The 27,797-nt window shown below is 39.6% G+C and overlaps 1 long non-coding RNA gene across 2 annotated transcripts in view; it reads left to right on the forward strand.

Moving 5' to 3' along the window:
* Window positions 1-27,797, forward strand: part of LOC110256850 (uncharacterized) — an 88,774-nt gene that overhangs the window by 15,016 nt on the left and 45,961 nt on the right. For both annotated transcript variants that reach the window (XR_014827964.1, XR_014827966.1), the window contains exon 2: window positions 8,548-8,638. This is a non-coding gene — a long non-coding RNA (uncharacterized LOC110256850). The remainder of the gene's footprint in view (window positions 1-8,547; window positions 8,639-27,797) is intronic.

Genomic DNA, 27,797 nt, shown 5'->3' on the forward strand with positions numbered 1-27,797 from the left:
TTATATATTTTTTTCTACTGTACAGCATGGTGACCCAGTTACACATACATGTATACATTTTTTTTTCTCACATTACTTGTTCCATCATAACTGATTAGACAGAGTTCCCAGTGCTACATAGCAGGATCCCATTGCTAATCCATCCCGAAGGCAACATTCTGCATCTATTTACCCCAAGCTCCCAGTCCTTCCCACTCCCTCCCCTTCCCCTTTGGAAACCACAAGTCTATTCTCCAAGTCCATAATTTTCTTTTCTGTGGAAAGGTTCATTTGTGCCATATATTAGATTCCAGATATAAGCGAATTCATATGGTATTTGTCTTTCTCTTTATGACTTACTTCACCCAGGGTGAGAGTCTCTAGTTGCATCCATGTTACCATAAATGGGATTATTTTGCTCTTTTTTATGGCTGACTAGTATTCCATTGTGTATATATACCACCTCTTCCTAATCCAGTCATCTGTGGACGGACATTTAGGTTGTTTCCATGTCTTGGCTATTGTGAATAGTGCTGCAATGAATATGTGGGTGCATGTGTCTTTTTTAAGTAGAATTTTGTCCAGATATATGCCCAAGAGTGGGATTGCTGGGTCATATGGTAGTTCTATGTATAGTTTTCTAAGATACCTCCATACTGTTCTCCATAGTGGTTGTACCAGCTTACATTCCCACCAACAGTGCAGGAGGGTTCCCTTTTCTCCACACCCCCTCCAGGACTTGTTCTTTGTGGACTTAGTAATGATGGCCATTCTGACTGGTGTGAGGTGGTATCTCATGGTAGTTTTGATTTGCATTTCCCTAATAATTAGGGATGCTGAGCATTTTTTCATGTGCTTGTTGGCCATCTGTATATCTTCCTTGGAGAAATGTCCATTCAGGTCTTTTGCCCATTTTTCCATTGGGTTGTTGGCTTTTGTGCTATTGAGTTGTATAAGCTGTTTGTATATTTTAGAGATTAGGCCCTCGCCCATTGCATCATTTGAAACTATTTTCTCCCATTCTGTAAGTTGTCTTTTTGTTTTCTTTTTGGTTTCCGTTGCTGTACAAAATCTTGTCAAGCATTGCTGTGCAAAAGCTTGTGGGTCCCATTGGTTTATTTTTGCTTATTTCTGTTGCTTTGGGAGACTGACCTGAGAAAACATTTGTAAGGCTGATGTCAGAGAATGTTTTGCCTATGCTCTCTTCCAGGAGTTGATGGTGTCTCGTCTGACATTTAAGTCTTTCAGCCATTTTGAGTTTATTTTTGTGCATGGTCTGAGAGTGTGTTCTAGTTTCATTGATTTGCATGCAGCTGTCCAGGTTTCCCAGCACCACTTGCTTAAAAGACTGTCTTTTCCCCATTTTATGTTCTTGCCTCCTTTGTCAAAGATTAATTGACTGTAGGTGTCTGGGTTTATTTCTGTGTTCTCTTTTCTGTTCCATTGGTCTGTATATCTGTTTTAGTACCAGTAATACACTGTCTTGATTACTATGGATTTGTAATATTGCCTGAAGTCTGGGAGAGAGATGTCTCCTGCTTGGTTTTTGTTCCTCAGGATTGTTTGGCAATTCTGGGTCTTTTGTGGTTCCATATAAATTTTTGGATTCTTTATTCTAGTTCTGGGTAATTTGATAGGGATTGCATTGAATCTGTAGATTGCTTTGGGTAGTATGACCATTTTTACCATATTAATTTTTCCAACCCAGGAGCATGGAATATCTTTCCATTTCTTTACATCTTCTTTAATTTCCTTGATGAATGTTTTCTAGTTCTCAGCATATAAGTCCTTTACCTCCTTGGTCAGGTGTATTCCCAGGTATTTGATTTTTTGAGGAGCAATTTTAAAAGGTATTGTATTTCTGTATTCCTTTTCTAATATTTCATTGCTGGTATACAGAAATGCAACTGATTTCTGAATGTTAATCTTACATCCTGCTACTTTGCTGAATTTGCTAATCAGTTCAAGTAGTTTTTGGGTTGAGTCCTTAGGGTTTTCTATATATAGCATCATGTCGTCTGTATACAGTGACAGTTTTACCTCTTCTCTTCCTATTTGGATACCTTTTATTTCTTTTGTTGTCTGATTGCTGTGGCTAGGACTTCCAATACTATGTTGAATAGCAGTGGTCAGAGTGGGCATCCTTTTCTTGTTCCAGATTTTAGTGGGAAGGCTTTCAGCTTTTCTCCATTGAGAAATAAATGGCTTTTATTATATTAAGGAATGTTCCCTCTGTCCCACTTTGGTAAGAGTTTTGATCATGAATGGATGTTGGACTTTGTCAAATGCTTTTTCTGTATCTCTTGAGATGATTATGTGATTTTTTTACTTTTCTTTTGTTAATGTGGTGTATGACATTGATTGATTTACTTATGTTGAACCATCCTTATGCACCTGGGATGAATCCCACCTGGTTGTGGTGTACAATCTTTTTGATGTTGTTGGATTCAGTTGTCTAAAATTTTGTTGAGCATTTTTGCATCTAAAATTCATCGAAGATATTGGCCTATAGTTTTCTTTTTTGGTGGTATCTTTGTCTGATTTTGGAATTAGGGTGACGGTGGCGTCATAGAATGTCTTTGGGAGTGTTCCTTCTTCAACCTTTTGAAAAAGTTTAAGGAGGATGGATATAAGTTCCTCTTTGTATGTTTGGTAGAATTCTCCTGTGAAGCCATCTGGTCCTGGACTTTTATTTGTAGGGAGTGTTTTTATGACATATGCAATCAGCCTTCTTTATCCTAAAGCCTGTTTTGTCTGAGTACTGCTACTCTAGCTTTTTTGATTTCCATTTGCATGGAACATCATCTTCTATCCCCTTAATTTCAGTCTGTATGTATCCCTAGACCTGAAGTTGTTCTCTTGAAGATAGTATATATATATATATATATATATAATATATATATTATATATATATTATATTTTATATATGTATATATTATATATATTTTATATATGTATATATTATATATATTTTATATATGTATATATTATATATATTTTATATATGTATATATTATATATATTTTATATATGTATATATTATATATATATATATTTTAGGGAGAATACAAAAACAAACCTAGTTTTTTTATTCATTCAGCCAGTTTATGTCTTTTGGTTGGAGCGTTTAATCCATTTACACTTAAGGTAATTATTGATATGTATGCTCTTATTGCCATTTTGTTAATTGTTTTGGATTTGTGTTGTTGGTCTTTTTTCTTCCCTTCTTTTGTTCTCTTCTCTAGTTGTTTGATGACTATCTTTAGTATTCCGTTTGGTTTTCTTTTTTCTTTTTTTTTTTCTTTCTTGGCCACCTCACAGCATATGGAGTTCCCAGGCCAGGGATCAGATCTGATCTGTAGTTGTGACCAATGCTGAAGGTGCAACAATGCCAGATCCTTTAACCAACCCACCATGCCAGGCCAGGCATTGAACCTATGTCCTAGTGCTCCAGAGATGCCACCGATCCCCTTGCATCAGGAACTCCTAATTGTTTTTTAAGTTGCTGGTCTCTTAATTTCAAATGTATTTTCAATATTCAGTATTATCCTCTCTTCATGATTGCTGGTTTTGATGTCATATTTGTCTGTGGATGATTTCCTACCTTTTTTTTTTTTTTTTGTCTTTTTGCTATTTCTTGGGCCACTCCCTCGGCATATGGAGGTTCCCAGGCTAGGGGTCGAATCGGAGCTGTAGCCACCAGCCTACGCCAGAGCCACAGCAACGCAGGATCTGAGCTGCTTCTGCAACCTATACCACAGTTCACGGCAACACCAGATCGTTAACCTACTGAGCAAGGGCAGGGACTGAACCTGCAACCTCATGGTTCCTAGTCAGATTCAATAACCACTGCACCACGATGGGAACTCCGATTTCCTACTTTTATTTTATGTTTGCCTTTACAGGTGAGCTTTTCTATTTGTAATTTTCTTGTTCCTAGTTGTGGCCTTTTCTTTACAACCTAGAGAAGTTCCTTTTGCATTTGTTGTGATGCTGGTTTGATGGTGGTGAATTCTTTCAGTTTTTGATTGTCTATAAATCTTTTTTTTTTTTGTCTCTCTCTCTTTTATTTTTTTTGTCTTTTCTGGGGCTGCACCTGTGGCATATGGGGGTTCCCAGGCTAGGGGTCTAATTGGAGCTGTAGCTGCCAGCCTATATACCAAGCCATTGCAACACCAGATCCAAGCCGCATCTGTGACCTACACCACAGCTCATGGCAATGCTGGATCATTAACCTACTGAGCAGGGCCAGGGATCAAACCTGCAACCTCATGGTTCCTAGTCAGATTCATTAACTACTGCACCATGATGGGAACTCCAGTCTATAAATCTTTTGATTTCTCCATTGTATCTGAATGAGAGCCTTATTAGGTAGAGTATTCTCAGTTGCAGATTCTTCCCCTTCATCTCCCTAAATATGTTGTGTCACTTCCTTCTGGCCTGCAGAGCTTTTGCTAGAAAAATCAACTGGTTACCTTATGGGGGTTCCCTTGTATATTAGTTGTTGCTTTTCCCTTGCTACTTTTAATATTTTTTCTTTGTGTTTAATTTTTGTCAGTTTTATTAGTATGTGTCTTGGTGTGTTCCTCTGGGTTTCTCCTGTATGGGGCTCTCTGTGCTTCTTCACTTTGAGTGAGTGTTTCCTTTGCCATGTAAGGGAATTTTTTGGCTACAGTCTCTTTAAATATTTTCTCAATAGCGAGGTGGGGTGGGGCCACAACTGGAGTACATGCAGGCCTTTTACAGCAGGAGGGAGTGAGGTTGTAATCTGGCAGTGCAGTCCAGCTCAAGTGGGAGCTTCCTGTAGAGTTCCCAGTGGCAGGGGCTTGTGTGGGGAAGCTGGCTGTAGCGGTGGTCCCACCCCTTGCATGCCACCTAACAATAGCACTTAGCCTCTGTGGCAGCCTGGGCCTCTTCTCAAATATTCCCTGTTTTGGTGCTGTGCCCTCCCACTCTTCCAGGCTGAATTGCCTAGCCAACAGACATCCTATCCTGAGGTTTGTTCTCTAAGCACCACACTCCAGCACTCAGCGACCCTGACCTTAGCCCCCATATCAGCAGATGTGCAGCTCAGCTAGTGCATGCAGGGTGGTTGCTTGGTCCATCTATTTATGTCTCATTCTATCCTGCCTGTCTCAGCCCAGCCGTTGTGCTTTCCTGCAAGCTTCTGAAGCTCCTTTCCTGTCCCATCTAGACTCCCTACTGGTGAGGGGACTCTCCCAGCTGTTACAACCTCTCCTCTCCTTGAGGTCCCTCTCTCTAGGGCGCAGGTCCTGACCTGCTTCTGCTTCTTTTTTTTTTTTTTTTTTTTTTTTTTCTCTCTCTTTGATCCTACCTGGTTACATGGAGATCCCTCTTGTCCTTTCAGGTTCTTCTGCCAGTGTTCAATAGCTGTCCTATGAGGATTGTTTCATTTGTAGATGTATTCCTGATTTGTTTATGGGCATAGGTGGATTCCATGTCCTCCTACTCTGCCATCTTTATCTGTCACATTGTCTTTTTATCTTTCTTTTCTTTTCTTTTTTTTTTTGTCTTTTTGAGGGCCACATCTGTGGCATATGGAGGTTCCCAAGCTAGGGGTCTAATTAGAGCTGTAGCCGCTGGCCTATACCACAGCCACAGTAACACGGAATCGAAGCCATGTCTGCACTACACCACTGCTCACGACAAGTGGATCCTTAACCCACTGAGCGAGGCCAGGGATTGAACCCTCAACCTCATGGTTCCTAGTCAGATTCGTCAACCACTGCGCCACGATGGGAACTCCAGATTTGCCAGTATTTTATTGAGGATTTTTGCCTCAGTGTTTATGAAGGATATTAGTCTATTTATATTTATTATTATTGTTATTTTGTGATATCGTTAGCTTTGATATCAGGGTAACACTGGCCTCAAAGAATGAGTTAGGGAGTCTTCTTCCTTTTTCATTTTTGGGAAAAGTTTGAGAAGGATTGGTATTAGTTCTTCTTTAAATGTTTAGTAGAATTCACCAATGCAGCCATCAAGTTCAGGGTTTTTCTGTTGTTAGGAGATTTTTGATGACTGACTCAATCTCCTTACTAATTATTGGTCAATTCACATTTTCTATTTCTTTGTAATTTAGTCTTGGTATGTTTGTATTTATAGGAATTTGTCTATTTCATCTGGGTTATCCAGTTGATGGCATATAGTTCTTTTTAGCACTTTCTTATAATTCTTTTTATTTCTCTAGAATTGATAGTAATGTCCTTACTTTCATTTCTGATTTGAGTCATTTGAGTCTTCTCTTTTTCTTTTCTTTTCTTTTTTTTCTTTTTTCTTTTTCTTTCTTTCTTTCTTTTTTTTTTTTTTTGCTTTTTAAGGCCGCACCCACAGCATATGGAAGTTTCCAGGGTAGGGGTCAAATCAGAGCTGTAGCTGCTGGCCCACACCACAGCTCATAGCAACACCAGATCCAAGCCACAATGCCAGATCCTTAGCCCACTGAATGAGGCCAGGGATAGAAGCTGCAATCTCATGGATCCTAGTCAGATTCATTTCCGTTGTGCCATGATGGGACCTCCAAGCCTTCTCTTTTTCTTACTCCATTTGGTTAAAAGTTTATCAAGTTTGTTGATCTTTTCAACAAACCTACTTTTGATTCTCAGCGATTTTCTCTATATTTCATTCTCTAATTCATTTTTCTCTTCTCTACTCCTTCTACTACTTTTGGGTTTAGTTTGTTATTCTTTTTCTAAAGTTACATTGTTAGTTTGAGATTATTAATTTGAAAAAAAATTTGAAAATTTAAAATGTAAGCTTTTATAGCTATAAATGTCCTCTTTAGCACTGCTTTCGCTGTTTCCTATACATTTGGTAGTTTGTGGGTTTTTTTTTTTTTTCTTTTTCGCTAGTCTGTAATATGTTCTAATTTCCTTTGATATTTCTTCTTTGATCCCTTGATGGTTTAAGTGTGGTGTTTGATTTTCACAAATTTGTAAATTTTCCAGTTTTGCTTTGGTGACTGAATTCTAATTTATCCTGTTGTAATCAGAGAATATACTTTGTATGATATCCTTTAAAATCTATTGAAACCTGGAGTTCCCGTTGTGGCGCAGTGGTTAACGAATCCGACTAGGAACCATGAGGTTGCGGGTTCGGTGCCTGCCCTTGCTCCAGTGGGTTAACGATCTGGTGTTGCCTCATGAGCTGTGGTGTAGGTTGCAGACGTGGCTCGGATCCCGCGTTGCTGTGGCTGTGGCGTAGGCCGGTGGCTACAGCTCCGATTCGACCCCTAGCCTGGGAACCTCCATATGCCGCGGGAGCAGCCCAAAGATATAGCAAAAAGACAAAAAAAAAAAAAAAAAAATCTATTGAAACCTAATTTGTGGCCTAACATATGGACTATCCTGGAAAATGTTCCATGTGCACTTGAGAAGAATGTGTATACTGTTGTTGCTGGGTAGAGTGCTATATGCCTGTTAGATCAAGTTGGTTTTTGTGTTTTGGTTACCTATTTCCTCACTTATCTTCTGTGTGGTCCTTCTATTTATTACTCAGCCTGAAGTATTGAAGTCTCTAACTATTACTGTAAAAGTGTGTATCTCTCACTTTAATTCTGTCAGTTTTTGCTTCATACAATTTGATGGTCTGTTATTAGGTGTGTTATATGTTCTTGATGTATTGAATCTTAATAACATATAATGTCCTCTTTTGTCTCATGTAACCCTTTCTGATTTAAAGTCTGTTTTGTCTAATATTAGTGTAGCCATTCCTTCTTCCTGCTATTTACATGGAATATCTTTTTCTGTCTTTTCACTTTCAATATATTTTAGTTGTTGGCTCTAAAATGAGTTTCTTGTAGACAGAGTATAATGCTTTTATTCATTCTGCCAATGTCTGTCTTTTGATAGGAGGAGTTAATCCATTTACACTTAATGCAATTGCTTTTGAAGAAGAACTTTTGTCATTTTGTTACTTGTTTTCTATTTGCCTTAGAGCTTTTTTGTCCCTTATTTCCTTCATTGCTGTCTTTTGTGGTTAGTTGATTTTTTTGTGTGTGTGTGTTGAAATTCCTTTTCCATTTCTCTAGTTGTTATATTTTTGTGGTTACCATGAGGATTCCATTTAACATCCTAAAGTTGTAACACCCTAATTTGGATTTATACAAACTTTACTTAAAAAACATACAAAATCTCTGTTCTTTTGCAGTACCCTCTCCACTTCATTTAGTTGTTCATGTCACAAAACCATATCTTTATATATGTGTATTCCCAAACATAAACTAATAATTATTTTAAGTGGCTTAAATTATGTAGAAAATGAAAAATGGGTTACAAACCAAAATTACGATGACACAAGCTTTTCTAATTACTGATGTATTGACCTTTGTTGACATCTTAATTTTTTCATAATGCCTCAAGTTAATGTCTAGTGTCCTTTTATTTCACTTTGTAGAAGTCCCTTCAGTGTATCTTACTGGCCAGGTCTAGTGATAACAAACACCTTCAGTTTTTATTTCTCTGTAAAAGTCTCAATTTTCCCTTTACTTTCGGAGGGCAGTTTTTCCAGATAAAGGAATCTTAGTTGACATTTTTTTTTTTCTTTCAGCTCTTTGAATGTATCAGCTCACTACTTCCTAGCCTCCAAAGTCTGTAATGAGAAATCTACTGATAATCTTAAGGAGGATCCCTTGTATGTGGTGAGTTGCTTCTCTCTTGCTGCTTTCAAGATTCTGTCTTTGTCTTTGAAAAGTTTGATTATAATGTGTTTCACTGTCTTTTTGTATTCATCTTACTTGAGTTCATTAAGCTTCTTGGATGTTTATGTACATACATTTCATAAAATTTGTAAAGTTTTCAGCTGTTGTTTTTTTCAGATACTCTTCTGCTTTTTTTCTTGTTCTTCTTTTGGATCTCCCACAGTATTATATTAGCTTGTTGGTAGTGTCCAAAACGTCTTTTAGAATCTGTTTGCTTTTCTTCAAACCTTTTTGTTTTGGGGATCATTTCCCTTGCTCTGTTTTTAAGTTCACTGATTCCTTATTCTGCCCAATCAGCTCTGCATTTGAATCCCTCCAGTTTTTTTTTTTCTCCTTTTCAATCATTATACTTTTCAACTGCCAATTTTTTTTCATTTCTTCATAGGTTTTCTCCTTATTGATATTTTCATTTTATTCATACATCATTTTCTTGTCTTTCTTCATGACTTTCTTGAGATGTTGAAGCATCTTGAAGACAGCTTTTTAAGTCTTTGTCCAGTAGATCAGCTATTAGGTCTTTTTCAGGGAGAGTTTCTGTTGATTTATATTTTTCCTTTGAATGGGCCATACTTACCTTTTTTTTTTTTTTGTATGCACTGTAATTTTTTGTTTAAAACTGGACATTTGACTCTAATAATGTGGTAGCTCTGGAAATGAGGTTCACCCTTTTCCCCAGGGCTTGATGTTTTTGTTGTTTTGATTGTTGTAGGCTGTCTCTGTGCCAAGGAGTCTGAGGTGTAAAGTTGAGGTCTTTCTGAGCCTGCACCTTTTGCTGGGCATGTGCAATAACTTCCTAATTCTCCTCACATATGGTGTTGCTTTTGAATGTCCTCATTTTTATGTCTGCCTCTCAAGAGAGGAAAAATAAAAAATGAAGGAATGGAGAAAAGTGTCCCAGCCCTTTAAATTCCCTGGTAGTCACTTCCTCTAGAAGGGGAGAGGCTTGCAGCAATACAGAGAGGTACAGCAATAATGCTCACTTGCCTCTTTGTCTGCTCCTCTGTGATTTGAAGCAGCAGTCAGTGATTAGAGCACAGATCCATGATAGTTGGATAACAAGATCCTTTATGTTCACCCTGACTCCTAAAAGCTGTGTGCAAGCTGTTCTGGGAACATATGAATGGCTGCCTGCCATGGGGGTGGGGTATGGGTAGCTGCTGCTGTGCTAGCAGCTGAAATTGACCAAAATTAATCACTAAGTTGTCCCCTGGAAATTGTAAGTCTTCAGTAGACTCCAGAATTCCACAACTGTTTCATCAGACACATTCTGCCTGTGCAATTGTTGTCTAGGTGGGGTGGCAGATTTCTGATGCTTCTTACCCTGCCATTTTCCCACAATCCTCTGATGAAGATATTTTCCACTTGGATATATGGGAAGGAAAGTACATTCAATGTTTCAAGTGAGAAGATTCTTTTTTAAAGCTAACATTGCTTGAAACCTTATGGTGTCTATTTAATGCATTACATACATTATTTAATTTAATCCTTGCAATAATACTGAAAGAAATGGATTATTCCTTTTTATAGATGAGGAAATTGGGCAGAGAGGAGTTGTCTTTGTGTGGCATGTCACTTCTGAAGAGTGACCTCTTAATCTTTTTGTTTGACTATAGAGTCAGAATAACAAAAGTTTGATGAGAATTAGTTTCTTTATCTCTCAATGATACATGGTAGATATACAGTCCTGGGTTTGTAGGCAGTTTTGTTCCTTGAGGACATCCAGGGACCCAAGTTCCTTCTATTTTGTTGTTCCACCATTCCCTGGTTTTTTACCTTCAACCACATATTTGAAGCTGGCTTGCCAGCACCCGTAGAGGGGGGAAAAATGAGTGAAGACTAAGTGACTCACCTTTTTTTTTTTTTTTTTTTTTTTTGTCTATGGCCACGAAAGTTCCTGGGCCAGAGACCAAACCCATACCACAGCTGCTGCTGTGACAGTGCTCTGGATCTTTAACCTACTCTACCATAGAAGAGCTCCCAAGTGACTCACTTTTAAGAAGTGAAGATGCTTTGGAGTTTCCTGGTGGCCTAGGGGTTAAGGACTTGACATTGTCACTCTGTGGCTCAGTTCAGTCTCTGGCCTGGGAACTTCTTCATGCTGAGGATACAGCCAAAGGGAAAGTGGAGAAGTTTTAAAAAGTTGCATACATCACTCTGGCTCATAGCCTATCTACCAGTACTTAGCCCAGTCATATGGCCAGGGTGAGATAGAAGGAATGCTCTGTTATGTAATCTATAACTAGGCAGGGGAGTTAGATTATAAAAATGCAGAAAGAGCAAATAGACTTTGGGGATATACTTAGCAATATCTTCCACTCTTCCAGTTCACATCTCTCCCCTCTCAAAAACATGTTCTGGCATTCTTTCCACTTAAGGGAGAAAATAAGTCTTTTTTGTACAAAAAAGAGAGCCATGTCAGACTCTGCAGGGATGCAGTGTTAGTAGTTGTGGGGTGTTTCTCATGGTGAACATCCTTGGAACAGTGTATCAGTCCTAGGAACACACCTGGTGGCAGAAGGGGTAGGTAAAGTGGAGAGGTGCTGGCAGAATATTTGGCTGCTTCACCAAGAACTGTCAAGAGTGATTTATTTCTTTCAGCCCTGGTTTAACTAACTTGAGGTCCAAAAACTATTCTTGCAAAAAACATTTTGTTTTTTTCTCTTAGATTTTAAACACTTAAAGTTAGTTCACATGTCTTTATTGTGTAGGGATGAATGCGTTTTTAACAAATGACATTGTTACTTGGAAAGTACACGCTACTCCAGTGTTTGCCAAAGTAAAGAGTTCATTTATTAGGAAACAAACAAACAAACAAAAAAAACCCCAAAAAACCCGCTATATCTCGCCCTTAGCTGAATTTAAGTGAAGAAAGATGAAATGTCTTTGTTGATATCAGGACATTGATACATTTTTTCAACTACTTTTCTGTGCTGTTGATATTTTGGTTGTGTACAACTCTTCAAACTTGTTTTACTCTTGCTAGTGAAATCCGAAGTATTCAGAAAGCACATTAATCTTCTGCATTAATCTTTCACCTATGGGGAGAGGAAGATATCTAGAGAACATTTTTATTTCCTGGGAACTTTATTTTTAGATTCCTTATTTTCTGTCTGAATAAACAGACAAAAATAACCAAGTCAAAAAAAACCAAAGTAAGAAGTTTTGTAAAAGATGTAAACGCTACTCTAGTTGTGTGGTTGACCTGCACAAAGGGGAAATGGTACTGATTGGCCTGGGCTTGATTCTGACTTTGCCACTTAAGAATTGTTTGAACTTGAATTAGTCACTTGACTTCTTTGAGGCTTAGGTTCCTTGTTCAAAAAGTAGGGAAAATTATCTGTACCTCATTACATTGTTATTAGAATTAAGCCAGGAGTTCCTGCTGTGGTGCAGCAGGATCAGCAGCATCTCCCAGAGTACTGAGAAACAGGTTTGATCCCCCACCCAGCATAGTGGGTTAAGGATCTGGTGTTGCCGCAACTGCAGCGTAGGTCACAACTGCAGCTCAGATTTGATCCCTGGCCCTGGAACTCCATATGCCTTAAGGTGGCCAAAGAAGAAGAAGAAAAAAGAAGTAAATCATAGTTATACTAGTTACTAACTGGATGGCCTTAGTTAAGTTACTAAATCTTCCTGTGTTTCGATTTCTTCATCTGTAAAATGAGGTCATAATAGTAACTACTATATAGGGTTTTTGAGAAGCAAAGTGCTTATAGTAGTGCCTACACCACAAAAAACTCTTTATCAAGGTAGCTGTTGATATTCATATCTATGAATTTGTAATAGCCACCTGTGTGCATTGGCCTTGGTTGGGACATTAACCAGATAGGAAAGGAGGAATTCCCACTGTGACATAGTGGGTTAATGATTGAGCTTGCTCTGGAGGCACCATTTGGCTCCCCTGGCCTGGTGTAGTATGTTAAGAATCTTGCATGGTGGAGTTCCCGTCGTGGCGCAGTGGTTAACGAATCTGACTAGGAACCATGAGGTTGCGGGTTTGCTCCCTACCCTTGCTCAGTGGGTTAATGATCCGGCGTTGCCGTGAGCTGTGGTGTAGGTTGCAGATGTGGCTTGGATCCCGCATTGCTGTGGCTTTGGCGTAGGCTGGTGGCTACAGCTCCGATTCGACCCCTAGCCTGGGAACCTCCATATGCCGTGGGAGCGACCCAAAGAAATAGCAAAAAGACAAAAAAAAAAAAAAAAAAAAAAAAAGAATCGGGCATGGTGTAGGTTGCAGCTGTGGCTCAGATTCCATCCCTGGCCCAGAAACTTCCATATGCCCTGGGAGTGGCCAAAAAAGAAAAAAAAAAAAACAAATAGGGGAAGGGAGTCAGTTGGCCTCCAGCCTGCTTGTCCAGTACAGGCTGGAATTCTTATGGGCTCCTGGATTTGCAGGGAGCGGTCTGGAGGCTGAACAGAGGCCAAAGTTACAGCAACCTTTGGAAACTGCTGGGGATGCATCTGAGAGAACCTAATGCCACAATCTTGCAGAAAAAGGGGAAAAAATCTTAAAAGGAAAGTATCTTCTTAGGGGCCAAATGCCATAAATGTATAAATGGGTGACATCTCAGAAATAGATTCTGTTGAAATTCATTGAGTAGTAAGTTTATTTTGTTTTTAAAATGCTTCAATTATTTTATATGATTTGTTTCACTTTTTATCGCCATTAGTAACATGAAGTGCATGACTTATTTCCCTTCATCTGTGAAAACCCTTCCTGGGATCACATTATAGCCATGTAGTTCTGCATATTAACAGACTAGCAGAACAACTGTTTCACAGGGAACTCTCATCAAAGACTCCACCTTAGGAAGATGGCACTCAATAGGCTGTCCAGATAGGCTCAGATTTTCTGCACACTCCCCCCGCAATTTTCCCTACTTTTCAAATTCATCGTCTTTAAGGACACTGAGTACAAGAAGTGAGGGAAGCATTTGATTTTGGAAAACATATATTTTTAGCTCACAGAACTGTGTTGTTTCCATTTTAGCTTTCTTTTAGTTCCTCCCTTGATTCTGGAAGAAGATGGAGATTTACAGTCATGCTTTATTGGTCCTTTTCTCCATCACACAGATGATAAATTATTGAGAAGCCATTTGGTCTATAAAAATGAAATATTCAGCCCATCCCCTTTCAGCATGCTGCTTGGACTGGGTCCAGCTGCTGTGAACAGAAAGGGCCCTGTAGTCAGAAAAACAAAGCAAATCCCTTATACATTTGGGGCTTGGTCCTTTGTTGGGGGATAGGGAGGAACAATGACCTGATGGACTATTGGCTCTCTGGGTGTTACTGAGGGCCACAGACAGAGTCAGCTCTTTTATTGCTCCAAAAAGATCCTTTGTTCTGAGTGTTGTGGTTCAGAGATGTTGTACCTATATTTTAGCTAGTTCTTGTTTTGGATTCCAATCAAAGATGTCCAGAACTTCCAATAATTGACACTGTTTAACAATTTTTTTTTCATGCTTTACTGCAGTCCATCTTAACCCTTGTTGGGCCACATACTCTTTTGAAAATTTGATGTTATGAAAGCCGTTTTCTCTTCTCCAATGAACTGCACTTATGCACAAACACAAAAAGGACTTCAGAGTGTTTATGAACCCCCTACATCCCAACTTTTCATTTCTTTACTGTTCCAAGAATCTCTCTGATACTGTTTTCTCTGTGGTTTTTAAAAGCATATGTTTGACAATATTATAATACATTTCTCTCTCTGAAAGTAGAAGATTCATTATTTCACTGTGACCTTGTCTTTTATGGAGATAGGAAAATCAGCTGAGGTTTTCAAAAATAAGATTTAACTTTATTTTAGGACACTTTCCTTACTGGATTCTTAATATTTTAACACTCAGGCATAGGTGTTTCATATTCCAAAATCTCTAAGATTTTTCTTTTTTTAACTAAAAGCCAGGAAATTCCAGGATGGGTCTAGTTTTTCTCCAACTGAAATTTGAATACATTTGAACTAATCTGTCTGCAGTATAATGTAATGCAAATTACCCTGTCCACCGAATTATCTTGATTACCTTCTAACACTATACTAAACATTTTCAAAGAACTGTAACTTTTCAGATATTTTTAGTAAACTGCTACCAATGCGTTTGAACTGGGGGTGTGCAGGACTCCTTGCTACCCATTATCATCTATATATTTATGGTGACATTGCTAGAATCATCAGTATGGTTTCTAGAAGATGCTTTGTGACTGGCAGGCAGTTATGGCTATCTAAGTCTTACTCATCACCAGACAGGAAGTATTTAACCTTGTAAGTGTTCTACTTAGGTGCTTCTTTTTTTCTTTTTTCTTTTTTTTTAGTTTTGATTTAAATTTTTTTATTATGGTTGATTTATAACTCTCTGTCACTTTCTGCTATACAACAAAGTGACCCAGTTACTTTTTTATCTTCCATCATGTCCTATCACAAGAGATTGGATATACTTTCCTGTGCTACACAGCAGGACCTCATAGTCAGAATGGCCATCATCAATAAGTTTATAAATAACAAATGCTGGAGAGGGTGTGGAGAAAAGAGAACCCTCTTTCACTGTTGATAGGAATGTAAATTGGTACAAGCACTATGGAAAATAGTATGGAGGTTCCTCAGAAAGCTAAACATAGAACTACCATATGATCCAGCAATCCCACTTCCAGGCATATATCCAGACAAAACTACAATTCAAAAAGGTACATGCATGTTCATTGCAGCACTATTCATAATAGCCAAGACATGGAAACAACCTAAATGTCTATTAACAGAAGAATAGATTAAGAGGATGTGGTTCATATACACAGTGGTGCTTCTTTAGCGTAATGTTTTATGTCTGAGGATTGTATACTTGGCTGCCTTCAGACTCTGGATTCCATCATAAAGATTGGCATCTGCTCTCTGCTGTTGCTGTGTTGTCTGTTATAGGCCATCACCTTCCTCTCTGTCCTTACTAAGAATGGTGTTGCCAAGACTTGGTGACCGGGCCAGCGAGACCATATCCCTTAGTGCCTGGCATAAATGTCTTGGTCCACATTCCTTTGGCACAGTCAGGATCTCCAACCAGTCAGTGTGGGAATTGTGCTGTGTGTGATGTCAAGTTGTTAAACCTCCAGTTTTCTGTGAGCTAAGGGTGCCTGTCTTTTCTATGGTTGAACTGACCTAGTGAGTAAGTTATGGCCTGAGATCCTGGGTTTTTGGGTTTAGGCAGATGTGAGTTTAAATCTCAACTGTAACACCAGATAATTCTGTATTAACTTCATGCTACCTTTCTTGCTGGGTTATTCTAGGATTAGAGATAGTGTCTGCAAAGCACATATTAGGTACTTAATAAATAGTAGTTGTTCTATGACCTTCTAGCCATAATCCCTACCTCTGAAATACTGAAGTGAATCACAAATTTTTCTGTTTGATTTACACAAGTGTAAATGAACAAAATGTTTGATGTTGGGCTGGGAGAGCCTATCATGGGAAGTGAGACAGAAAGAAGACAGGGACCAATGCCAGCTGCAAATGCAGTTCTCATTTTGGAACAGTGCCTCCTTGGACACACACAGTACAGACTTCCAAGGGCAGGATCCCAAGGTGAAAGTTCCTGTTATTTAGAAGATATGCAGGTAAAGTGAGGAGCTCATTAGCTATAAGTAGAAGTACCCACTGGTTTCAAACGCATAAAAACTCCAATCAAATTGTATGTATGAATGCAAAATAGATTGCCTGTGATGGGTACAGGCAGGGATAAAATTAATTCTTAATATTTTGCAATTTTGCAAATGTAAGGAAGATGGATTTTTAGTTTTCCTGCTTAGGAAAAAAACAAACAAACAAACAAAAAAACCCCTAGCACTCTTTTTTTTTTTTTTTTCACAGTGGTTTTCTTTTAGTTTTATATGTATGCTCTCTTCCATACTGAAATTTTATTTTCCCAGTGTTATTCTATTTACACTAAATTTTAGTCCAATGTACATCATGCTAGAAGTTATAATAGCACTCATTATAGGGTTGCTCTAATTGAGTTTTGGGTTGATTGCTTGGTCCTTGAGATCCTACTCTGCTTTGTGCACTAGAGACAGTCTCTCTGAACGGACATTGATTATAGCAGAGACCTGTATGTAGGCTTCATTGTACGCACTGTTCATATCTTGAAGGCTGGACTCAACATTAGGCCTTGGAAAGATGTGGGGCGTTTCTTATCTGAACTTGTGTGTGAGCCAGCTGTGAACCTGTTTTTATTGCGTCCCATATTTGGCAGAGAAAGGGGCACCATGGAAACCTGAGAGCTTACATAAGGCCCCAAACTCTGACTCTGCTGCACACTTAAGTGAGGTCTTCCTGGCTTTTATTTAATATAAATTGGCTCAATAACACTAGGTGTTATTAAAAATCTAGGTGCTTTCTTGAAGGCGAGCTGTTTTGTTCAGTGTTTGCTTAACTTAGGAAGGAGAATGGTACAGGGGCTCAGACTAGGATGGACTGTTGTGGTAACCTTGGCCATGAACCCTGCCCCACACTCAGTTCAGAGGACTGGGTCAGGGAGATTTCACACAGGCGGCTCAGCTCCTTTCTGAAGAACTGAAATGCTAAGGGCCTTTGCTCTCTGAGCTGTTGCAAATGGCGTCTTTCATTCTTCTCAGCCTACCCTATAGTTGACATGGTTGCAAAGGCTTTCTGTACTTAGAGTCCTGGATGCCACTGTTAATCAGCTAATTGGGGAGTGTCTGCCAGGATCTGTGCCTATGGCTGTGTGGTTAAGGGATGTTTGCTGCCCCCACAGCTGAGCATGGTTTGTACAGCTGCTGTAGAAGAACCATGGTACTGCTGTAAGTGCAAAGTGGCAGGACTTTGCAATTCCCTGTCTTAATGGTACTTGCGCTTCAGACATTGGCTTATTTGGCAGAAAAGCGTGGTCTGGTCCTTGAGTTCCTGCTGAACAGCAGCAGTTCTAAGAATTCTAGGAAATGTACTGCATCTCTATCTTCAGTACTGGGGCCCAGAAAGCTCAATCCATCTGTACTAATATGATCCTGACTCAGGGTGCAGGTGCTGAGATTCTGCAAGTTTCTTCTCAATTTCTTCATGAACCCTGTGGGAGTTGGATGTAAGGCCGCTAAAGTACGAGTTGATGGAGTGGAAGTGGGGGTGAGGCACTCTTGAAGATCTGTGATTAGAGCCGGCCCCAGGCAGGGCTGCCCTGAAACTGGTTTGCCTCCAACACCTTTCCACTTGCTGTTTCAAACATGATTCTTAAGGTGGTTTTCTGTCTCTATTAACCAAAAATGGGTTAAGTAAAACTAAAGAGCATCTATTGGCTCATTTGACTGAAAAGTAGATGAGTATAGTTGGCTTCAGGTGATCAAATGATGACATTAGAATCTTATCTCTTTCTCTCTCTCCTGCCCTACCCTCCTCTCCATCTCTCAGTTCCACTTTCCTCTGTCTTGGCCTTGTTCCTTGGCTGCTCTTCTGCATCTGGCAGGTTCCAGAATTTCCAGGCATATATCCTATGGGATATATAGGCATCATAATTCCAGAAGAAAGGAACTTCAAATCTCTAAAACTCACCCACCAACCAACCCAACTCTTACCAAACCAAACGTGTAAAAATAAAGCCACACAAAAAGACCATAAAGTCTTGTGTCTGTATGGTCTGGTTTGAGTTATGGGCTCATTCCTGAATCAGTTGGGGATGGAATCCTCTGATTGACCAGGCTAGCGTCTTGTGTTCATATTAGTTAGGAGATGTCCATTCTCAGCCAAGTAGAGTCTGAGGGACAGAGGATTAATTCTCTAAAGAATTGTCAAGATGCTGTCACTAGAAGAAGGAGGAATGTTGGGGTGGTAGAACAAGAGCATCTCCCATACAGGGCTGGGGGGCTGGGCTCTTCAACATGGCCTTACTTTTCTGAGAGAGAATTCTGTTTGGAGGTAACCCTTAATATTTATTAAACCTGCTTACACTGCACTTAACAGAATGTTGAAAGACCTGATGAATATCAAACCCAAACAAACATGTTTCTGCTTCTAACTTCCTTTACATTTTCATAACATTCTATGCTGTTGATATCTATCTCCATTTAAATTGTCTCCCCTGTGAGTTCTCATGTATCTCAGTGGGTTAAAGATCCAATGTTGTCACTGCAGTGGCTCAGGTAGCTGCTTTGGTGCATGTTCCATCCTTGGCCTGGGGACTTCTGCATGCTGCAAGTGCGGCCAAAAAAATAAATAAAATTGTCTCCTCTGTTGACTTTTATGACCCTATATCCTTGTTCTCTCTGCCTCCCTGATCCTCATGGATGCTTCAATGGCAGCACACTAGGTTAACCCACAAATTTATTCAACCACTAAAATTTATTGACCCTGCTTTCTTGACAGTGCTTAGATCGGGCATCTCTCTATCTCCATGGTCCCTTCTGTTAGGGCCTCCTCATTTCTCTGTAATGTTGCATCCCTTCTGAGAGCTCTCTTTTCTTGCTTCTCAAATCTAAGCACCTGTCTGCTTCCAGATCTTCTCAATCACTGTCTGAACCCCCTCCATTGTTTCCCACTGGCCTAGAGATGGTCACAAGAGACCCTCCATTCATTGTCCCTAGTTTTCCCTTCTAGTCTCATTTATTGAGTCCATCTGGATTTCCATCACCAAACATCTTGTGTGGATCCTTCCTACATTGAAGCTTTTGCTCCTACATGCTTTTGCATGTGATATTAATTTGATCTGAGATCCCCTTCTCCCAACTTAAACCTGCCTGGGAGTTTCCTACTGATCTTTCAAAACCCTCCTCAGGCTTCATGTTCTCCTGGAAACTTTCTCTAGCACACTTACCATCCCACTATTGGCAGAACAAATCACTTTCTATTCTGTATTAATCTGTGCATGCTTTATTGCATTCAGTGTCTTATTTTGTTTATTCATTTGCATTCATGCCTTTTTTAAAAAAACAGACTGGAGTTCCCACTGTGCAATGGGATTGGCAGTCTCCCTGCAGTACCAGGATGCGGGTTTGATCCCCAGTCCCTCAAAGTGGGTTAAGGATCTGGTGTGGTATATGTTGCAAATGGGGCTTGCCTCTGATCCCTGGCCAGGCAACTCCATATGCCATGGGGCAGCTAAAAAAAACCAAAACACAAACAAAACTAGACTGATGGAGTTCCTGTTGTGGCTCAGGAGGTTAAGAACCTGATGCTGTCTCTCTGAGGATATGGGTTCAATCCCTGGCTTCGCTTAGTGAGTTAAGGATCTGGTGTTGCCGCAAGCTGCAGCATAGATGTGGCTTGGATCTGGCATTGCCATGTCTGTGGCCTAGTCTGGCAGCTGCAGCTCCAATTCAACCCCTAGCCCAGGAACTTCCATATGCCACAGGTGCTGAGGACATTAAAAAAAAAAAAAACACAAAAAAAAACAACCAACACAACAACACTAAACAGACTAACGGTAGAGACTTACACTTAGCCAGTCTCTAGCACACAATGCTGATAAGAAAGTGGGTGCTTCACAGTTGCTATTAAACTTTCTGGCCACTGAAGGCATTTGAGTTCCCTTGCAAAGTTTACTTAAATAAACTTTGAATATATAAGCTTCAGGGTTGTAGCTTTTGTGTCTTACTCACTATGCTTATCACATAGTCAATTCTCTGTGAATAAACAAATGAATGAATAGATGAAAAAATCCACAAGCTTGTCCAGAAGCACTCCAGCTTCTATGTTTTCTATCATTTCAGCCATTGTGAGCACTGTGACCGAGGTTAGGTGGGTGTGCTGTGGTCATCTTATCTCTAAGTGGCAAAACCTTGGAGTAGACTATGGTTTTTTGGTTTTTTTTGTATATTCGTTTTTATGACTCAGGCTAAGGCTCATCTCACCACAGCCCTTGAACTCAATCACTCATCCTTTCTTGGAGAGATTTGGAGGATTTTTCTTTTAAAACTTTAGCCAGTAGCATGTCATGATTTCAGCATTATGTGCTAGTAGTCCTTTTTGTAGAAAACTTAACAAAATGAATCCAAGACAACTGAAGAACAAGTTCTAGGAACCCAGTGGGTTGGGAGAAGCTTTTCATATCCTTTCACACCACTGAGAACGAGAGAAATTGCATAGGAGGAGGTAGAGAGAAAAACACAGGAAGATGGTGAGAGAAAAGAATAACAAATAATAGGAAACTTTTTTTTTGGTCTTTTTGCTTTTTCTTGAGCCTCTCCGTGGCATATGCAAATTCCCAGGCTGGGGTCCAATTGGAGCTGTAGCTGCTGGCCTACCCCAAAGCCACAGCAACGCGGGATCCCAGCCGTGTCTGCAACCTACACCACAGCTCACAGCAACGCTGGATCCTTAACCCACTGAGCGAGAACAGGGATCGAACCCGAAACCTCATGGTTCCTAGTCGGATTTGTTAATCACTGCGCCACGATGGAAACTCCAGGGAACATTTTTTTTTCGTTCTCCTTCTAGCACTTTTCTGCCCAGTCTTCTAAGGCCTTTTTGGTCTTCTTCCATGGCTTCTAAATTCCTGTCCTCTGGGGCCCCCACCCACCCCACCTATCCCACATTCATTGAATCTGGGCCTTTTATTGTTAGCCTCTGTAAGTGTTCTCTGAAGGTAAAGTATATAAATCATAAACACAAAAGAACACCTTCTGGAGGGAACCTTGATGTTTTGGGGGCACTGCCCACTATCCAAGCCTCTCTCTTTTTTTTTTTTTTTTGGTGAGTCTGATAGGAGGTGGAAAATGCTAGTTGTAGAAATTGGAAAGTCAGAATTCTTTTTGACTCCTGGGCCCTTGGGCAACCTGAGCTCAGTCCGTCTGACCATCCTGCCCAGGACCTGGTGTCTGGAGCAAGTGTGACAAAGAAACAAGGGCAGTTCTGTGTTCAAACCCCTCCCAGCTATGCTGGCTTTTGAGTGTCCCTGACAAGTTGTAGGATCTCCCTAATCAGGCCTCTCATGCGGCATGACACTGCCTCCCAATTCTAGCCTCTCACCTTCACTTGATCTGCAGTAGTTTCCCAAAGCTCCAGCCTTTCCCTGGATTCTGTGAACTGCCTGACATCCTGTCAGTAATCTCCTTTTTGTTCAAGTTAGCCAGGTGGATTTCTTTTGTTTTCAACCAAGAATCCTGACTGATAACCTTCATTTATCAGCATTAGAAAAGTACAGAGAAGAAACAGGCAGCCTTATCATGTGGCACTTCTTACCCAAGTCTCCTTCACTCTTTGATTTTATTTTTTATTTTTTTCTCCTTCTCTTTCGTCTTGTCATTCCACAGCTATCAATACCTCCTTTCAACTCCATTTCAGTTCAGGCTGGATTAATTATGCCAGATGCTTGTATTATATCTGAATCCTGAATAATGAGCTTTCTTCTGTATGGGGTTGGCAAGTGTGAAAAATACTGGAAATCTCTTTCCACAGAATACCTAGTATTTGACGGCGAGGGAATGTATTTCCATGACAACAGGGTATTTAAGATTTTAGACAAATACAGGGAGACAAATGTACTTAAAACCATTTCTTCAGGACAGACAACAAGCATACCTCTGATTTTAATACCGGTCTGTAGAACTCATTTTTGGAAGTCAAGAAAATGTACTTAATAACAAGGTATCTTAAGCATTATATACTTTCTAAGACAAAAGAAAATTTCTCTCCCCCCGCCCCTATAGGGGAGGAAGTAAAGGTGGACATTTCTGGTATAATCTATTAAGAATAGAAAGACCTTTTTTTTTTTTTTTTAAACAATTTACTTCTCCATAAATAACATGATCTGTATGTCCTTAGTACAAATAGTTTTCAGAGCAATTAAAATGAGACATGACTAAAGAGAAAGCATGTTTTTGACTCACAATCCGTTTGCTCCCTGCCCCTCAGATACAGCTTCCTTTTGTTCCCACCCAACCCTGCTGTGTGCCTGCCACAGCACAAAGAACCTTTAAAATGATGCATCTGCTATGGCTGCACTGTGTTCAAGCTGATTCTATTAGTGCCCTGGTAATTTAATTCCTGGTCAAAATTTTGCTGTGATTAAAATAATAAGGACAAAAAACCAAACTCAAGTCTGAGTTCCCACTGTGGCACAGCGGGTTAATAATAATCCAACTTGTCTCTGTGGCATTGCCGGTTCCATCCCTTGCTCGGCATAGTGGATTAAGGATCCAGCATTGCCGCAGCTGTGGTGTAGGTCATAGATGTGGCTTGAATTTGATCCCCAGCTTGGGAACATCCATATGCCATGGGTGTGGCTGAAAAAGGCATTGCTGGACAAGACTTATACAAATATTCTCTTAAATCCTCAAACAGCCTTGCAAGGAGGGGTTAGTACCCATTCCATATATGGAAAGATCATTTGCCCAGGATTGCAGAGTCAGAATGTGAACCCAGCCTGTCACACTGAGAAAGCTGTGCCTGTCCCACTTCTCCATACTGTCTCTACTTGCTTGATGTCTTCAGGAAGATTTTTTTTTTTTGAGATATGATTGACATAAAACATTACATTATTTTCACGTATATACCATAATGATTCAATATGTATATATATTGCCAAACAATCACTACAGTAAGTCAGTGTTTGTCACCACATGTAGTTCACAAAATTTTTTTTGTGATGAGAACTTCTTTTAGCAACTTTCAAATACACATACGGTATTATTAACTATAGTCTCCACACTCTACATGACATCCCAGGACTTATTTATTTTATAACTGGAAGGCTAACCTTTTGACCACCTTCACTCATTTTACAGCCCTGCCCCTTCTCCCCCACCACGAATCTGTTCTCTGTATTTATGAATTTGTTTTTTCTGGCTTTTTTTTTTTTTTATTCCAGATATGTGAGATCCTATGGTATTTTTCTTTCTCTGTCTTATTTCAATTTGCTTAATGCTCTCAAGGTCCACATGGCTTGTTGTCACCAATGGCAGATTTCCTTCTTTTTTTTTTTTTTTTTTTTTTTTTTTTGGTCTTTTCTAGGGCCGCACCTGTGGCATATGGAGGTTCCCAGGCTAGGGGTTGAATCGGAGCTGTAGTTGCTGGCCTATGCCAGAGCCACAGCAACATGAGATCCAACTGCATCTGTGACATACACCACAGCTTATGGCAATGCTGGATCCTTAACCCACTGAGCAAAACCAGGGATCGAACCCACAACCCCATGGTTCCTAGTTGGATTTATTAACCACTGCACCATGGCCATGACGGGAACTCCAGGATTTCCTTCTTTTACACATTCAAATAATATTCCATTGTATATACACTCACACACCACACACACACACACACACACACACTTAAACACCATGTTTCCTTTATCCATTCATCCATCAATGGACATGTAGGTTATTTCCCTATTCTTGACTATTGTAAATAATGCTGCAGTGAACACAGGTGCAGATAGCTGTTTGAGTTAATGTTTTCATTTTTTTTTCTAGATAAATACCCAGAAATGGAATTGCTAGATCGCATGGTAGTTCTATTTTTAATTTTCTGAGGAATCTCTATATTCCTATCTATAGTGATTGAACCAATTTACAGTCCCACCAACAGTGCATGAGGGTTTCTTTTTTTCCACATCCTTGTCAACCCTTGTTTTCCCTTGTCTTTTTGTTAATTAGCCATACTAACAGGTGTGAGGCGATGTCTCATTATGGCTTTGATTTGCATTTCCTTGATGAGTAGTGATATTGAGCATATTTTCTTGTACCTGCCAGCATGTTTCTATGTAGTCTTTGGAAAAGTGTTCTCATCTTCTGCCCATTTTATTTAAAAAAAAAAATTTTTTTTTTGTCTTTTTAAGCCTGCAACCACGGCATATGGAGGTTCCCAGGCTAGGGGTTGAATCAGAGCTGTAGCCACTTACCTACGTCACAGACACAGCAATGCCAGATCCGAGCTGCGTCTGTGACTACATCACAGCCACGGCAACACTGGATCCTTAACCCATTGAGCGAGGTCAGGGATCAAACCTTTGTCCTCATGGATACTAGTCAGATTTGTTTTCTGCTGAGCCATGATGAGAACTCCTCTTCTGCTCATTTTAAAATTGGAATTTTTTTTTTTGCTGTTGAGTTCTTTGTATATATGTACATATAAAATTTAGAACTATGGTTGACTTATAGTGTGTTAATTTCTGCTCTCTCTATATAGCTCATTGATTCAGTTATGAATATATACATTCTTTTACAATATTTTTTCTATTATGGTTTATGGGGTATCAAATATAGTTACCTGTTCTGTACAGTAAGACTTTATTGTTTATCCATTCCAAATGTAATAGTTTGCATTATACTCCTTAACTCCCAGTCCATCCCACTCCCTCCTTCCTCCCTCTTGGCAGCCACAAGTCTGTTCTCTATGTCTGTGAGTCTGTTTGTGTTTCATATACAAGTGCATTTGCGTCATATTTTAGATTCCATATATAAGTGGTATCGTATGGTGATATCATAGTGTCCCCTGGCAAGAGCTTCATATGTAAGGAGCCTGCCTGGTTCCACCTCGTCTTTGCAGATAACCACCTCCTGCTAAGAAGCACCATGTATCAGTTCCATCAGGTGCTACTGGAGCGGTAGAGGAATTGGACAAGGAAGCAACTGGAGGATGCAATAACGGAGGACTTGTTTACCTCCAAGACAGTGGCTCCAGCCAGGTCCCACTCCTCAGATCTGGAAGGCTGATCAGTGGACTCCTCCAGACATGAACTCCTTAAGCTCACCATCTGTCATTTTGGGAAGCTCTGCATCTTTTTAGTCTCTGCTAAGCCATTGTGTATGTGCAAAATGTTTTTATGGGGATTCCAGTGGAAAAGCCTAGAGAGGAATGAAGAGAGCTCCTTGGGTGCCTGTTTAGATGGGTTTATTTTTATATTCAATACCTAATAAATTCCACATTCTCAAAAAAAACAAAATCTTTCTGATACACTTCACTTAGTATGGTTATCTCTAGGTCCATCCATGTTGCTGCAAACAGCATTACTTTATTCTTTTTTATGGCTGAGTAGTATTCCATTTTATGTACCAAGTCTTCTTAATCCATTGTCTGTCAATGGACATTTAGGTTGTTGCCATGTCTTGGCTATTATGAACAAGTGCTGCTATGAACATAGGTATGCATGGATATTTTGAATTATAATTTTGTCTGGATATATGCCTAGGAGTGGGATCGCTGGATCATATAACAACTCTAGTTTTAGTTTTTTGTTTTGTTTTTTGTCTTTTTGTCCCTTTTTAGGGCTGCACCCATGGAATATGGAGGTTCCTCAGGCTAGGAGTCCAATCAGAGCTATAACTGCTGGCTTACACCATAGCCACAGCAATGCCAGATCTGAGCCGCATCTGCGTCCTATACCATGGATCACAGCAACGCCAGATCCTTAACCCACTGAGCAAGGCCAGGGACTGAACCCTCAACCTCATGGTTCCTAGTTGGATTCATTTCCGCTGAGCCATGATGGGAACACCTATTTTTAGTTTTTTGAGGAACCTCCATCCTGTTGTCCATGGTGGTTGTACCAACTTACATTCCCACTATCAATATAGACGGGTTCCCTTTTCTCCATACCCTCTTCAGCATTTGTTATTTGTGGACTTTTTAATTATGGCCATTCTGGCCAGTGTGAGGTGGTACCTCATTTTAATTTTGAATTGCATTTCTCTAATAATTAGCAATGTTGAGCATTTTTTCATGTGCATATTGAACCTCCGTATGTAGTCTTTGGAGAAATGTCTATTTAGTTCTTCTGCCCTTTTTTTTATTTTTATTTAATTTTTTTTAAGAATTATAGCTGATTTACAATATCCCATCAATTTTTGCTGTGCGGTGAAATGACCCAGTCTTACTTGTATATACATAATTTTTCTCACGTTATCCTCCATCATGTTCCGTCACAAGTGATTAGATATAGTTCTCTGTGCTATACAGCAGGGTTTCATTGCTTATCTTCTCCTAATGCTATAGTTCGCACCTATTAACCCCAAACACCCAGTCCATTCATTTCTGTCCTTCCTTCCCCTTGGCAACCACAAGACTATTCTCCATGTTCACGTGTCTGTTTATTTTCTGTAGGTAGGTTCATTTGTGCCATATGTTAGATTCTGGGTATAAGTGATATCTCATAGTATTTGTCTTTATCTTTCTGACTTACTACACTTAGTGTGAGAGTCTCTAGTTCCATCCATGTTGCTGCAAATTGCATTATTTTGTTCATTTTTATGGCTGAGTGTATGTGTACCGCATCTTCTTAATCCATTCATCTGTTGATGGACATTTAGGTTGTTTCCATGTCTTAGTTGTTGTGAACAGTGCTACAGTGAACATAGGGGTGCATGTATCTTTTTCAATGAAACTTTTTTCTGGATATATGTGCAGAAGTGGGATTGCTGAGTCAAACAGTAGTCCTGTATTAATTTTCTGAGGTACCTCCAAACTGTTTTCCACAGTGGTTGTACCAATTTACATTCCCATCAGCAGTGTAGAAGAGTTCCCTTTTCTGCACACCCTCTCCAGCATTTGTTATTTGTAGATTTACTAATGATGGACATTCTGACCGGTGTGAAAGGCACTTCATTGTAGTTTTGATTTGCATTTCTCTAATAATTAGTAATGTTGAGTACTTTCATGTGTCTTTTGGCCATCTGCATGTCTTCTTTGGAGAAATGTCTATTCAGGTCTTTTCCCTATTTTTCAATGGCTTGTTTGTATTTTTGCCATTGAGTTGTATGAGTTGTTTGTATATTTTGGAGGTTAAGCCCATGTTGGTTACATTGTTTGAAACTGTTTTCTCCCATTCTGTACGTTTTTTTTTTTTTTTTTTATGGTTTCCTTTGCTGTGCAAAAGTTCGAAAGTTTGATTAGGTCCCATTGGTTTATTTTTGTTTTTATTTCTATTGCTTTGTGAGACTGACCTAAGAAAACATTTGTATGGTTGATGTCAGAGAATGTTTTGCCTATATTCTCTTTTAGGATTTTTATGGTATCTTGTCTTAGTTTAAGTCTTTAAGCCATTTTGAGTTTATTTTTGTGCATGGTATGAAGGTGTGTTCCAGTTTCATTGATTTACATGCAGCTATCCAGTTTTCCCAGCACCACTTCCTGAGGAGACTTGTCTTTTTCCCATTTAACATTCTTGCCTCCTTTGTC

The sequence above is a fragment of the Sus scrofa genome, chromosome 14 (assembly GCF_054392235.1).
Source record: "Sus scrofa isolate SSC_HxYL_T2T_F1_AM1 chromosome 14, Sscrofa_HxYL_maternal_Yorkshire_Landrace_v2.0, whole genome shotgun sequence".
Taxonomy (NCBI): domain Eukaryota; kingdom Metazoa; phylum Chordata; class Mammalia; order Artiodactyla; family Suidae; genus Sus; species Sus scrofa.